At 48.7% G+C, this 16,320-nt stretch overlaps 1 long non-coding RNA gene across 1 annotated transcript in view; it reads right to left on the bottom strand.

The window, feature by feature from the left end:
- The window catches only part of LOC144894230 (uncharacterized), a 117,725-nt gene that overhangs the window by 41,585 nt on the left and 59,820 nt on the right, over positions 1-16,320 (bottom strand). The window lies entirely within an intron of this gene.

The following is a 16,320-nucleotide window of genomic DNA, read 5'->3' as shown; positions in this document are numbered from 1 at the left end:
CTCGGTGTGAGGCAGGAGCGCCAGCCCAGAGGGGAGAGCAGTATTCTATTGAGCTGCGGATGAAAGCTTTGTATGTGGTGAGGAGCTCAGAAGTGCCCAGAAAGGACCGCACGACAGAGGATGCCCAGTTGGCGACTGGCTTTGGAGGCCAGCTTGGAAATGTGGTTTTCCCAGGAAAGATCATGGCAGATAGTGAGACCCAAAAGCTTGGGTGACAGAACTTCTTCAAGAGGATTGTTCAGAAAGTATATGGGAGGGTTGTCCAGACGGTCTTTTTGGAGAGACAAAGTGAGAGTGTGAGATTTGTCAGGATTGAAAGACATGTTCCACTTGTTTGACCAGGTTGTGATATTGTCCAGGTCTGCAGAGAGTGAAGAGGCTGCTGCCTGCCAAAGGTAGTCTGAGAGGACTTCTTCAATTATCTTATTGTTATCTCTCCTTTCAATGGCTTTAGTTCATGGGGTTTTCCAATATGTGGCCTGTGGGGCCTCCTCTCAAAAGTATTGTGTGGCTCACTGTCCTGCCTTTGTCTGATTTTGTAATCTATTGAGAAACAAACTTTTTTTTTTCCAAGAGAGGGGTAGGCGTACAGAGAGAAGACTTGGAATTGCAAGCTCAGGCAATGCAAAAGCGTGAATGAAGTAAATTTTGAACTGGGTGATTAAGGAAGAAATGTGCGGAACAAATTAAAAGATACACACACACAACAACAGGCATTTTAAGGCCATTTTCCCTGCAAGAGCGGGGGTTAGCCCTGCAAGAGCAGGGGTTAACAAATTAAAAGATAAGTGAATGCAAGTTGGGTGGAGGCAAGAAAATATATTAAAACCCCAGAACATTAGGCTCATTTGAATTAACCATCAGAGCTTTGTAATACTGTATATATGTATATATATATATATATATATATATATATATATATATATATATATAATATATATATATATATATATATATATATATATATATATATATCTATCTATAATTCCAGTAATCTCTGTCTGTACGTTTGTACGTTTGTCTGTCTGTGACCGCTGTTTCTCGACAACCACGGGTCCGATATACTTTTAACTTGCCAGGTATATTGCTGGGGACCCGAGGATGTGCCTTTTCAAGGTTTCATATTAATCGGACAATTACTTACCGAGCTATGTACAAAAAACGATTCAACCAATCAGAGAGCAGCGAACGATCGCGTGTGCCGGCGTTGCGAATGGACCAAACCATTCCATGTAAATAGAGGGGGGGGGTCTGTGGTCGTTGCGAATGGACGAAACCATTTCATGTAAATAGAGGGGGGGGATTGTCACTGTACTCGCAAGCCGTTCGCCGTTCGCTTTGGCGTTGCGAATGGACCAAACCATTTCATGTAAATAGAGGGGGGGGGATATAATTTTAGATAGATATATAGTACGGGCATATATATAGTACGGGCATGCCCTAGTATATATAATGCCAGTAATCTCTGTGTGTCTGTCTGTGACCGCTGTTTCTCGACAACCACGGGTCCGATATACTTGAAACTTGCCAGGTATATTGCTGGGGACCCGAGGATGTGCCTTTTCAAGGTTTCATATTAATCGGACAAGTAGTTAGCGAGCTATGTCCAAAAAACGATTCAACCAATCAGAGAGCAGCGAGCTATCACGTGTGCCGAACGTGGCGAACAGACTCTGCCTCGGACGGCACATTTGAGAGCGTATTCATTTATTTCACGTTGGCAAACTATGTTGGCGTTAAACTATGTTTTAAAACTAATTAAAACTAATTTGCGATTCTTTCGCTTTCCTGCGCGTTTGTGCACGCTATGGCGATTTCTTTACCAAACTCCGCAAGCCGTTCGCTTTGGACCAAACCATTTCATGTAAATAGAGGGGGGGGGGGGATTGTCACCGTACTCGCAAGCCGTTCGCTTTGGACCAAACCATTTCATGTAAATAGAGGGGGGGGATTGTCACCGTACTCGCAAGCTGTTCGCTTTGGACCAAACCATTTCATGTAAATAGAGGGGGGGGATATAATTTTAGATATATATATAGTACGGGCATGCCCTAGTATATATAAAACACAGTGTGTGTGTGTGTGTGTGTGTGTGTGTGTTTGTGTGTGTGTGTGTATAATGTTACCGATAGACTCCTAAACGGAGAGGCTTACGTGCTTGATATTTGACATAGACATGGCCATTGAGCGTGGCACGAACATGGCCGAACTCAAAATATTTGACGATCCATATTTTTTATTCATATTTACCTCAGCGCACGGAATCAACGGAATCAGAGCAGGTGGGCGCTGATTCGCTCAGAGCGATCACGTGATGACGCTATGAACGCTATGACGCTATGAAAAAAAAATCGCTATGAACGATATGACCGCTATGACGCTATGAAAAAAAAAAATCGCTATGACGCTATGAAACGCTATGAACGCTATGACGCTATGAAAAAAAAAAATCGCTCGCTTTGCCAAGGGGTTCGCTCCCCCCCCCCCCCCCCCCCGTTCCCCTCCCGTCCCCCTCCCCTCCCCCGCCCGGCAATGCCGGGTACTTCTGCTAGTATATATATATTTGTATATATATATATATATAGTTACGGTTTTCCGCCGCCCTTCTTACCCTTACCAAGGGGGGATTAAGCCCCTTGTTCTTTCTGGGCCTGGCGTAACAGAGACTTGAAACACCTCTTCCGGGCAAACGCAAGGTAGGGTTTCGGGACCAAGTCTCGCTCGTACCTAAATACCTGCGCCGCCACGGAAGCGGGGAACCAAGCCTCGCACGAGCCACGTGTAATTTGAGTACACCGAGCGGATTGTGTACCACGTGGTCCGTGCAGTCACCGTTAATATTGGACCCCGATTAGAGCGGTTTTACTCGTACTTCGCTTAGTCAATGATGGAAATCACAAAAGCGGTAGAATCAAAGGAAGAACACAGGTTTAATTATTATTTACACGTATGTACAATTTGGTAGAAAGCAGACACAGAGCAGAACTTAAGCAGTCTTATTATAATACCCAGACACGGGCCCGTTCGCACTCACACAGGGAATTGCAGGCAGGATGATGTTCAGGCCAAACGTGCCGACTTGGTCATCCAGGAACGGCCCCGTCCGGCTCTCCTCGGTCACAGCACGTCCCGCGATGATGGCAAGCAGGCGGTGGAAGGATCCTCGTAGCGCGTCTCTCGGACAAAAGGCAGCAGATGAGGCGGGAAGGAATGTACGCGTCTCGGCGTGGCTGGGCGGTTCCACAGCGCGTTTAGTAACCAGCGCGCTATCACTCTACGTAACCCAATGCAATAGCGGCTCGGCTTCAAGCTCAACCGAGCGCCACTTTAATACGAGCGCATATCTTGGTTCATGCGCGTCTTTCTCCGATCTCGTATCTCTCAAACTCCACGGCTGACAGCGCTCCTTCAACTCCTCTTCTCTTCTCTTCCAACTGCGCTCTGCTGACCTCGACTCTTCTACTGCCAACTGCTCGACTCCTCTTACTCTTCTGTTCGTAACTCAATTGCTCACCGCGCTCCTTCAACTCGAGAGTCCTCCTGGGGGCTTTGCGCGACAGGTTATATTTGCCACGCCCTGAGCCTTCCTGAACGTTCCAACCACGCCCTGTGACGCATTGCCGCAGCCACTCCCTTTGAGCCCTGATTGGCGGCTTGCGCTTACCGTCAGCTTCTTCGCCGCCCTCATTCGGCCCCGACTCGACCCTCCAGGCCTGCCTCATGTTCATTCGCGTCAAAAAAAGCCAAAGGCAGCACAAAGAGGCGAAAGGTGGCATAAGGCAATGGAAGTATGAAAAGGACCTACTCTCCTTACTCTACTCAACGCAAGACTAACACAGCAAAAGGACTATTCTTACACATACTATGAAATAACTGAACTATCGCGAGGCTACGTGTTGTTTGTGTGACTAACTATGAGGGGGAAATTTAACCTTCATTGTACAAAACTCAAAACCACAACAATATATATATATATATATATATATATATATATATATATATATGTATATATACACAAAGAATTAAGTTAAGCACCCCCCCCCCCGTTTTTTTACAACCTCGCACATTACAAGTTTGTTGTCGTCAAAACAGTGTAATATACCCATGATATTGCTATATTTTCTGGAGAAGTGATATTATGGTCACATAAAAACATAACAATCATGCCGTTTTCAATATTTTATTCTGAATAATTTAAGGTGAAATTTTTTGGGAATTTTAGGCATATTTTCACCTCAATTTAAGTATGGAGCTATAGGTCCATCACGGACAGTGTGGATGACGTTTATGTTTTCTAACGTACAGTCATTGTTCTGAGAAGACCTCTAGCGATCTTTGCGTCAATAACGTGTGTAGGACCCACGTGATCGGATCACTGACTCAACCCTACGTCTCATAGACCCTGTAAGCCGTCGTATGCGTTGCTGTGGCAGGTTGTTCCATTCCCGATGTAATGCACGTTCCAATTCATCCAGATTGGCTATTGGAGGGACCATCTTCGCAATTTGTCGTCCCAACATGTCCCAAACGTGCTCGAGGGGGTTCAACCTGCCACAGCAACGCATACGACGGCTTACAGGGTCTATGAGACGTAGGGTTGAGTCAGTGATCCGATCACGTGGGTCCTACACACGTTATTGACGCAAAGATCGCTAGAGGTCTTCTCAGAACAATGACTGTACGTTAGAAAACATAAACGTCATCCACACTGTCCGTGATGGACCTATAGCTCCATACTTAAATTGAGGTGAAAATATGCCTAAAATTCCCAAAAAATTTCACCTTAAATTATTCAGAATAAAATATTGAAAACGGCATGATTGTTATGTTTTTATGTGACCATAATATCACTTCTCCAGAAAATATAGCAATATCATGGGTATATTACACTGTTTTGACGACAACAAACTTGTAATGTGCGAGGTTGTAAAAAAACGGGGGGGGTGCTTAACTTAATTCTTTGTGTATATATATATATATATATATTGTTGTGGATATGAGAATGTTTTTTTTTTGTTGTTGTGTAAATTGTTGTAAAATATCGCCCTCCTTGCTCCAGTTATGTATAAAGGTCAAAGTGCGTCCCGTAATTAGTTCATTAACACCACACGTTAGCCAATCATAGATTTCCCCCCTTTTTGACAGTTATATCCTTATTATGTGTATTAGTGTAAGGCTGTATCTTCCATTAATTGAAATACTCCATTGCACCAAGTGAAATAAGGTAGATTCCCTTCCAACCCCCCTTTCGTCAATTGCCAACTGCATTTGGCTGTTGTCTGCAATTGCCGCCATTACGGCGTGGTCAGCTCGGGGAAGAAGAGTGTGCCCGCCCATCATCATCAAGGGCGGAGCCAGAGGGCCGTGCCGACCAATCAGGGCCGAGGCGAGCTGACCGATGGGCGTGTCCTGGACACTAGCGGCTTGATCGCCTGAGGCGCTATAAAAGTGCGCGCGCAAAAGCCGAGAGGTTGTTGGACCAAGCAAGAGAGAAAGTGGTTGTTGGACCAAGCAAGAGAGAAAGGGTGGTTGTTGGACTAAGCAAGAGAGGAGGTTGTTGGACTAAGCAAGAGAGGAGGTTGTTGGACTAAGCAAGAGAGGTTGTGGTTGGACTAAGCAAGAGAGGGAGAGGTGAATTAAAAGAGTTGCGCCAAAGGTTCCAAGAAGGAGTTGCGCCAGAGAGGATCCCTGAAAGAGCAGCGGCACGCAGCAGCTTCAGCCACAGCAGCTTCAGCCACAGCAGCTTCGGGGCTTTGACGGGAGTTTCGAGCGGGGCCGCGAAGGAACGGCGGCTGCTATAAACGCGCCGATCGAGAAAGGGCGGCGGCTGCTCATCCCCGACCCGACCGGGCTGCAGTTCCAGCTGAACCTTCCGCTCCCTCCAGCCATCCACCTCCTGCCATTCCTGTCATCATCCCCCGTGTAAGTGTGCTTGTAGTCTGTCTTTTGTCTTGTCCCTGGGTATAAGTAAGCTTGTATAGTTAAGCTAGTATTTTCACTGTGTCACCTGCTTTTTCCATTTTCCCTGTATATAACCTTGACTGCTCCTTTTGCTTTAGTGTGTGTAAATAATAAATCCTGTTACTCTTCTGTACGTTTTCTTCTTCTTCCTCTTTACATTCGGTCGCTTTAGAGGTTTCCATATTGAATATCTGTGGCGCGATTTTGGCCAACGTTCAGGAATCGGGTTAGTCGGGGTAACTGTTAGGGCCGCGGCGCCATCCGCTCGGCAAATCAACATCTTATCCGCGGTCCATAACAATATATATATATATTGTTACAGACACGACTTTGATGTTATGGTGGGCCGAGCGGAATGGCCGCCGTGTCCGCACAAGTTACCCGATTATACTCGAACGTTGCCGAGTCGCGCTACGCTAAATCAATGAAGGAAAAGGACACAACGGCTGGGATTAAAATGACACGACACCAGGGATACGGTTCTCAAGACCTCCGGAGGAGGTTATATTAGGGCGGAAGGTCAGATTACAACGACAAGAGGGACAGCATAGAAAGGCAGGCACTTAGACACACTCTTATATTAGCCCCGACAGACGACAGATAAACGGGACAAAACTGACTCACACGGGGATTGATGGCAAGGAGGGGCAGGTCTTCGATGGCTCAAGGTGCACCTTGGCTCAGGGGCAAAATCGACCCGGTCCAGTCCAAAGATGCGGGAAGGTCACAGCGCTCGGAGGTGATGACTTGTCTTCTCAAGCTGGGGGCGCATCTCACGTCACGTCCGGTAAGTGGCCGCGTATATCCGGCGGGGAGTGACACGCCCTCGGCTCGTTAGCTCCGCCCCAGATGGAATCGGCCCGTTGCTTCTCATTGGGTGCGTGCGGGGGGGGGTTACCGGCTCCGCCCTTGACGAGGGGCTGACAAGGAGCCCCTTCGTGGTAACCCCGTCGGAGCGCATGGTCAATGGCGGCTAACCGAGCCGGTGTGAGGACGCACACTCCCCCGCGCCGCGCCGTTGTTGTTGTAGTTGTTGTTGTAGTTGTTGTTGTAGTTGTTGTTTGGCGAAGAAGATGGGAGGAGGTATGGGAAGGTCCTAAACTCACTACTGGTGCCATAGAATCACATTCTGGTGCAACGAAGAGTCAGAATTAATGGAAACGAGTCCTTAACTGACATAGACTAAGAATAACTAGCAAGATGTCCGAAAGTTGTCTACGTGAGATGCGGTGGACCTGGGCACGACATTTAATGGGGGAAAAAGGGGAAGGTCGGTTCTACAGAGTGTTATTTACAGGCAATGGGACTAGGGAATGGGGGATTGGGGATAGTTGGGGAGTATTGGGGAAATAGGGGAGTATTTACAAGCGGATATTGAGGCCAAGTCCCATATCCGCAACATTGCACCCTTCTCTACCCTCGGGGCGTCCCGACCCGATAAATTTTTACCTATTTTAGTGTGGCACTCAGATGTAGTTCCCTCTACTATTAACTCTACCCTGAGTGCGACAGTTTTACAGATATTCACAAATGAGTAAATATGTCCCCCTGCGACGTTGCACCCTTCTCCTCACAGAAACACACCCACAGGATAACCGAATCCGGAAAGAATTCGCAAACTAAACATACAGCGGGTAGGGAGCATTATTTACAAGACTACGCTGATATTTACACTACGATCCAGGACCTGTTTTTGGAGGAACACATGCAGATGTTATGCATAGAGAGAGCACGCATGCCAGCATCGATACACCAACCCACGAGTGCTCTGTGGCCTTACGGCCTTTAATAATGTGCAGAGCACCCCTTCCAAGCACCAAAAGCACCACCCCAAGCACCAATCAGCACCATCCGGTGCAGTCACCATTGTTCGTTAAAATAAAAACAACAACCCCTAACCCTGCAGGTGTCTCTTGCTCTTCGTGTGGTGCACTTGGTGTTCTGGCTTCTTTCGAAATAAAGAAAGGCGCCAACCGCGTCCATTTCTTTATTGTGGCCGTCAGGGGGCCAACTATTAGTGGTTCACCTGTTTGGCATAGGTGCCACGTTGACCCAGAGGTCCATCAATGGGTGGTGCTTGGCCGCAAAAAAACTGCGGTCCATGGTGGGCGGCCACAAACATTGCGGTCCATATGGCGTATCGATCCAGGCAGCAAGCAGCGAAAGTGCAGGCCCACAACTGCGGAGCCAGCACCTCTCTCTCCTCTCTCTCTGCCCCAAAGCCAGATCCTCGGAGGTGGGAGACAAAAGAAAAGACAAGTGAGGAAGGTGGTAAGGGCGCAAAAGTGCACGCAATACAAGATGATGCACACTGGGGGCACATGGGAACCAGGTGAGACAGGTACGTTCCTACCGTACGCCCCCCCCCCCCACCAGGTAACCTACATTGCCCCTCCCTTACCCCTTACTGTATCCACAAAACACAACACTACCCATAAACATCTACTTTACAAATCAACAAACATCCCTACTGTCTTCCCCGTTCCTCCCATATACCAAATTCGTCTTCTCTCCCTCCTAACCAATCAAATTTGCCATTTTCAATTCATCATCAGTCCCTCCTAAGGAGGGAGAGATGGAATCACCCCAATGTCTCATCCACGTCGTGATGCGTCTCACAAATCCTCACAGCAATTCTCATTTCCTGCACACAGAACAAAGAAAACACAGGTGTGGAGTCATCATCATCACCACAGGTAAGTGGCTGCGTATGGTGCGACAGGTTCATCAATCCTAACTATTTCCTAAATGACTTTAACAACTTTACACTACCCGGGGTCTTTCTCCGGCCAAACCATTGGCCCTCTTACACTATGGGTTCTAAAAACCAATTCCCATTGGCCAAACTGTGGTGCTTTTCAATTTGGGGTCTCACTCCCCCGATTCATCTCCCGGTGCCCTCGCACAATTTCTGGGCTGTGGCGTGTACCTCTCCCAGCGGGTCTACCCACCTGCACACCTCCACCACTGCAGTTGCCTCCGAGCTTACCTGCTCCTTACCCTAACCTAACTACCTGGGGAAGGCCCTCTGGCGCTCTCCCCACTCGGTGCCCTCTCTGGCACTGGGCTACCCGGGTCCGTCCTCCGGATCCTCGGGCCCCACTGACACTAACGGCTCCCAGAGCCCACCTGCGGCCTCACCTGGCCGACATCCTCACAGTGGTGGAGTGCCCAACCAACTACACACACTAACAGGCTACACGCCCAGCCATTTCCACAACACTAATGCACCCATCCACAATACCATTCTGCAACCGCACCACAAATGCCAATATCCAACCACAATTTACCTACACCCTCTACCTAACACTTACACTACCCACCCCGGGTACTCGTGAAAGGGGTCCACTCTTCCCCCATCCACACCTTCGCACCATGCACACCACTCCGTACCACTTACTCCATGTATTCCACACACCTTTACTTGCACACCTGTGCTCTCACACCTGGTGCCACCTGCACCCTTCTCTCCCCAAGCGCATTCGCGCTGAGCCACAACACTCACTACTCATACACTGCTCCACACACCTGTCCAGTTGCACACCTGTGCAATCACACCTGGTGCCACCTGCACCCTTCTCTCCCCAAGCGCATTCGCGCTGATCCACAACACTCACTACTCACACACTGCTCCACACACCTGTCCAGCTCTCACACAGCATCATCTCATCTAACTACTCCCCTCTGAAACTCGCGCTTCCCAGTCGTCCCTTTAAACTATTGCGCTCCCTCGTCATTATCATCCACACTAATCTACCTGCGTCCCCACTACAGGTATCAGTCACTAACTAAACTTAACGTTACCTAATGTCATCTTCTAGGGCCCTATCAATATCCTAACCCACCCGGGCTAGTTTTCACTGCCATACACCCCATAAACTATAGCGCATTTGCCCCACATGGGAAGGGTGGCAGGGATGCCACCCTTACCCACCGGGCCCATCGCTCATTACCAATTTTGCACATCAAATTTCAACAAATCAAAAATTTGCCAATCACTACCCATCCTCTGCCAATCATTTCTGCCAATCCTTTGCCAATCATCAAATTTTGTTTTTTTTTCTAATTTTGGGTCCAAAACACTAACCTCATCACCCAGTCTACTCACTAATGCCTCTCGGTGCGCCAATCCCTGTCCAAAGCCCGGCTTCGTAAAGCCAAGCCATGAATGCGGGTTGTTCTGTGCCAGCGGCTGGATGCGTCCGGCACTCGGTGCAGGGACGGGGGCTTACCCGGGCCGAGATCCCACGCACCATCTCAGCGTGGAGCCATCCAATGTCCCGATCTCGACCTGCCGGACTGCCTCAACAAAAAGTGGTCGCCATGACGACCCTTTCTATCGGGCTGCCCGCTCCGCCTAGTGGAGCACGGACGCGGCCGTTCAAAGCGAGGCCCAGCACGCACCGAGGGCCCGCTTCGGCTAAAAGTCGACCTAACCTCTAACCTGGTTACCGTCGATGCTTCACCTGGGTTCTTACACGCATACGCTACCCCTTTCGTGCTCCTACATCCAGCCGTCTCCATGCTCCTCGTACCTTTCCTTACACACCCAGGTACTCTCATTCCACACACAGCCTTGGTCACACACCTGACCACCGAACACTTTGGCACACATTCGTTGGTCGCACACCTCACCAACACACCTCTTCGCGCCCCCTCCTCGGTCACCTCCTCTGTGACAATCACAGGTGTGCTCTCATTCGCACACCCAACCACGTGCCTCACCACCAACTCCAGCGTGCATTCCCACTCACGCTCTACCATTCCAGGTGTGCATCCTTCCATCCCAGGTGTACATCCTCGCTCACCTGTCACAACCAACTCACTCTCCTTGTCACTCTCACTACTCTCACCTCCACTCTTGACAACGCACTCACCCTTACTCTCGACAGCGCACTCTTTCCCCATGCACCTGTCTGTCACACACCTCTCTCGCGCACACTCTCCCGTTACACCCTCTGTAACACTCACCACAGGTGTACACTCTTCCTTACTTTTGACACCGCACTCTTTCCCCATGCACCTGTCCGTCACACACCTTTCTCGCACTCCCTCTCCCGTTACATCCTCTGTAACACTCACCACAGGCGTGCATTCTCCCTTTACACCCTCCGTAACACTCCTCACTACTCGCTCCCATGTGCTCCCTCGCACATGCGCTACGACCGACTCACTCTCACCAGCACCCTCACTCCTTGGCACGCACTTTTTCCTCACACACCCCAGAGTCGGACTTTCTCGCACACCTCCTCTTTCGCACACCAGACCTGTCGCACACTTCACCAATGGCCTCTCACGAACACCCGGGTCCATCTCGACCCCCCAGCTTCTTAAATCCCCTGGCGCATCATACGCACGACCATATTGGTCACCACTTACACCGGGTCCTCTTCCTCTTCGCTTCTCCTCCATCACCTGCGAATCCCTCATCCGGTTAATGAGCACATCATCACGATCCAAACACAGACTTTGGACCAATTCTTTTATCTCCTCTTTTATCTCTTTCTTATCCCCTCTCCGTCGCTTCTTAATTTCGCTCACCCCTTCTTCCACTTCTTCTAATTTCTGCTTCACCTCTTTTATTCCCTGGTACGTCTCCTCAAGCTCGTCCTCCAAGGCTACCTTGACCGTTTCCATGTGCGTCCTCACCTGCCGGTCCTTCGTCTCCATTACCTCTATCACCTCGTCCAGCCTCGTTGTCAGTCCCTCACGTACCATCTGACATTCCCTCTTCGTCGCTACCAAGTCATCTTTTAGTTCTTTCTGTGTCGCTTTTAAACCTCCTAATACCGCAGTGTTCCTTTGAACCTGCTCCACTAACTCCGTCTGTCCCACCGTCAGCTGCTCCACCTCCTGCGTCAGGTCCTCTATGCCCCCTTGCAATTTTACAGTCCCCTTTCTCACCTCCTTCTCCATGCGCTCCTTACAGTGCCTCACCTCCTCGCGCACTCCTCCGACCTCCTCACTCACTCCTCTTCTGATCTCCTCTCCCATCACTTGCATCTCCTGCCTAGATGCCACCCTCATCTGCTCCATTTCCTCCCTGTGAGCATCCAGTTTGGTTTCTACCCCCATTCTGACCCCCTCTATCTGCTGCCCCATTTGTTTAACTTCCCTTTCCGCTTGGTCCTTCATGTCCCTCAATTTGCCTTCCATACTGTTTTCTAACCCCTCTAACCCATTTTTCACTCCCTCTATCTGATTCTCCTGGGCAGCCATTCTATTTTCTACCCCCGTTAACCCCTCCTGTATTTCCCCTAATCTATTGTCTAATTTCCCAAATTTCTTGTCTAATCCCTTAAAATTATTGTCTAATTCCTTAAAATTATTGTCTAATCCCTCACCGGTACCCCTCGCTTCGTCCCTCATTACCCACAATTGCTCACCCTGAGCATCCATCCGGTTCCCCATTACCCCCAATTGCTCATTCTGAGCCTCCATCCGGTTCCCCATTTGTCCCATACTGCTTTTCAAACCTCTAATTTGGTCTCCCAATTGCTCACCCATTTGTTCCATAAGGGCCCTCATTTGCAGGAGGAAAAGGTTCGAATCCACCAGGGGCGCTGCCACAGTCGCGGGCGCGGTGACCAGCGAGGCGCCATTTTGCGCACCCGCCATGTCGGGCGCAACGACGCTAATTTGTGCGTCTGCTACCCTCGCTGCTTCGCTCTCCTCGCGTCCCTCAATTTGGTCCTGGACCGACCCTGCCTCACTCTCCTCTACCGGACCCCAGCTGTCTTGATCCGCCATAGCGCGACTTTCAAAATTCGGGTTTTTATATTTTGTAAAACACAATCAAATTTCGCCTTTATAATTTCGAGCGCGTAAACGCGCTCCGGATCGAATTCTACTTCCCAAAATTTGGGCCTAACAAATTTAGTCCCAGGTCCGAATCCGACACTCCTGACACCAATTGTTACAGACACGACTTTGATGTTATGGTGGGCCGAGCGGAATGGCCGCCGTGTCCGCACAAGTTACCCGATTATACTCGAACGTTGCCGAGTCGCGCTACGCTAAATCAATGAAGGAAAAGGACACAACGGCTGGGATTAAAATGACACGACACCAGGGATACGGTTCTCAAGACCTCCGGAGGAGGTTATATTAGGGCGGAAGGTCAGATTACAACGACAAGAGGGACAGCATAGAAAGGCAGGCACTTAGACACACTCTTATATTAGCCCCGACAGACGACAGATAAACGGGACAAAACTGACTCACACGGGGATTGATGGCAAGGAGGGGCAGGTCTTCGATGGCTCAAGGTGCACCTTGGCTCAGGGGCAAAATCGACCCGGTCCAGTCCAAAGATGCGGGAAGGTCACAGCGCTCGGAGGTGATGACTTGTCTTCTCAAGCTGGGGGCGCATCTCACGTCACGTCCGGTAAGTGGCCGCGTATATCCGGCGGGGAGTGACACGCCCTCGGCTCGTTAGCTCCGCCCCAGATGGAATCGGCCCGTTGCTTCTCATTGGGTGCGTGCGGGGGGGTTACCGGCTCCGCCCTTGACGAGGGGCTGACAAGGAGCCCCTTCGTGGTAACCCCGTCGGAGCGCATGGTCAATGGCGGCTAACCGAGCCGGTGTGAGGACGCACACTCCCCCGCGCCGCGCCGTTGTTGTTGTAGTTGTTGTTGTAGTTGTTGTTGTAGTTGTTGTTTGGGGAAGAAGATGGGAGGAGGTATGGGAAGGTCCTAAACTCACTACTGGTGCCATAGAATCACATTCTGGTGCAACGAAGAGTCAGAATTAATGGAAACGAGTCCTTAACTGACATAGACTAAGAATAACTAGCAAGATGTCCGAAAGTTGTCTACGTGAGATGCGGTGGACCTGGGCACGACATTTAATGGGGGAAAAAGGGGAAGGTCGGTTCTACAGAGTGTTATTTACAGGCAATGGGACGAGGGAATGGGGGATTGGGGATAGTTGGGGAGTATTGGGGAAATAGGGGAGTATTTACAAGCGGATATTGAGGCCAAGTCCCATATCCGCAACAATATATATATATACAGACTTGGCATTTAATATGGAATATTTTTTTTGTGGGGGTGAACTTACTTTTCAAGATGTCTTAGAACCAAAAGTTCATTGGAATTATGTTGAAATTATTCTAGATTTTGTTAATGTGACCTTTAAAAGAAACAAAAACCACATTTGACATTTCGAAGCAAATAAATTGATCCTTGAAAGTGATGTAAACTGATATCGAACTCGATTCACGGACAGTACTGTGTTAAACTTCTGTACGTTTTCCAGAAGTATCTCTTTATTTTGCACATTAAGCTAAAAAAAAATTTAAACAAAAGTTAAATTTCGACTGGGATTACGGACAGTAAAATGACAATTCTGTACTTCGTGTAACCCCCACGAGCATTCAGGAAAGCACGTACACGTTGAGGCATGCTGTTCACGAGATTTGCCAAGGTTTGGACAGGAATCGCTTGCCATGCAGTGACAATAGCCTGATGTAATTCACACACAGAGGTGGGCTGCTGGTCCAAGTTGTCCATTTGACGCGTTAATTCTGCCCACAAGTTCTCGATCGGATTCATATCCGGGGACATGGCAGGCCACTCCATATGCTCTACACCACGGTCAGCAAGAAAGTGTTGGATCATGCGAGCACGATGAGGCCGTGCATTGTCATCTTGGAAGACAAAGTTTCCTCGAAAGGCTGCACGAGCAAATGGAAGCAATGTTTCTTCCAGAATCGCCCTGTACTTGAACTGGTTCAGGTTTCCATTCAGACCAACCAGGTCAGTTTTGCCACCTGCATGAAAAGCAGCCCAAACGGTCACCCCACCACCTCCACCTTGGACTCTTGGCACTATACAATCTTCATTGTAGGCTTCATGCACTTGTCTGCGCACTTGATGCGGCCATCTTGACGATAGACCAGAAATCAAGACACGTCACTGAAGATCACGTGATTCCAGTGTCCTGGCTGCCATTGACGGTGCTCTCTGGCCCACTGAAATCGGCACTGGCGGTGTTGTCTGGTCAGGCGTGGCTTTCTCAGGGGACGCTTGGCTTGATAGCCTGCTTGAACCAGTCATTGTTTGACTAGCCTTCTGAATACAGGCACATTTGTCAGTTGCTGCCACTCAGCCCTAAGCCGATTAGCTGACTTGGTATGGCCATTCCGGACTAACCTTTGCAGCTGGCGATCATCCCTCCCTGTGGTTCTGCGGGGACGTCCTGGCCTCGGTATTGGAGTAGGGACACCCCTCTGAGCATTTCGTTTCAGGATCTTTGACACCTGACCTTGAGTGATGCCATACTGCCGAACAATAGCACGCTGTTTCATGCCGGAATTTCGTAAAGCCACCACTCCATGACAAACAGCATTGTCGAGTTGACGGACCATCTCCAGAGGAAGCGGCAATAACTTTTGTAGACGTGCAGCAGTTGTTTTCCACTAATACAGAACGCAACAAGCCTTATATACCCGATTGTGAAGCCAATCGTCAAATGTACCTGTCCGTACATTTTGTCACGCCACCTGTGATATAATCCTCTTCTTGACTTCTTGCTGTGACAGACAATCAGTGACATGGTTCTTTTAACAAAGAAATCACCGAAGCATAAAATAAACTCACCAGATTGATATACTGAGTTCAGAAAGTAAACCCAAGTCAAGAAAAAAAATATATATTCCATATTAAATGCCAAGTCTGTATATATATATATATATATATATATATATTATACAGTGCGTATCAAAAAAAAAAGGTAATCCGAATTCAAGGTGTTAATATGCAAAGGTTATTTAGTTTGACAATTTACATGTGGTTTACCAATTATGAGGAGATCCTCAGCTTTCCATTGATGCCTTTCATGCATCATTGCTGTCACACGTGACCGAGTACATGTTCATTGAAAATGACAAGTTCAAATCGCATTTTTACAAGTTTGGCTAATCGGTGCAAGACGGTTTGAAATGGACGCATTACTTGTTGACTGCCAAGTTGATTATGTAAAATTGTTAAGCTGGTCTGGTAATCGTGGGTTGCATCATCCTTTGTTTAAGATGGGCCTACAGTGTATGGGTTTAGAGACAGTCTGATTCATTGAAAAGATGGTTCAACTTACGACTGAACAGTGGACTTTCGTAGTTACAACCTTTCACCAAACTAGAAGTTTGCAGCGAACTCGTGATGCATTCAGGGATCGTTTCCCAGAACGGGAGCCTCCAGCAGCCAAAACCATCTGGGCGAATGTTAGAAAATACCACGAGCATGGCACTAGCCTCAACCGCAACAAGGGGAATTCTGGTAGGAGGCGCACTGGGCGATCGGAAATGAACATTGCAGCAGTAAGGCAGCATGTTTTGGAGCATCCTCGAGATACCAGCGC

The sequence above is a fragment of the Myxine glutinosa genome, chromosome 11 (genome assembly GCF_964187855.1).
Source record: "Myxine glutinosa chromosome 11, kmMyxGlut1.1, whole genome shotgun sequence".
NCBI classification, from domain to species: Eukaryota; Metazoa; Chordata; class Myxini; order Myxiniformes; family Myxinidae; genus Myxine; species Myxine glutinosa.
The sequence above is the reverse complement of the archived record's forward strand: the minus strand, read 5'-3'. Positions and strand labels throughout refer to the sequence as shown.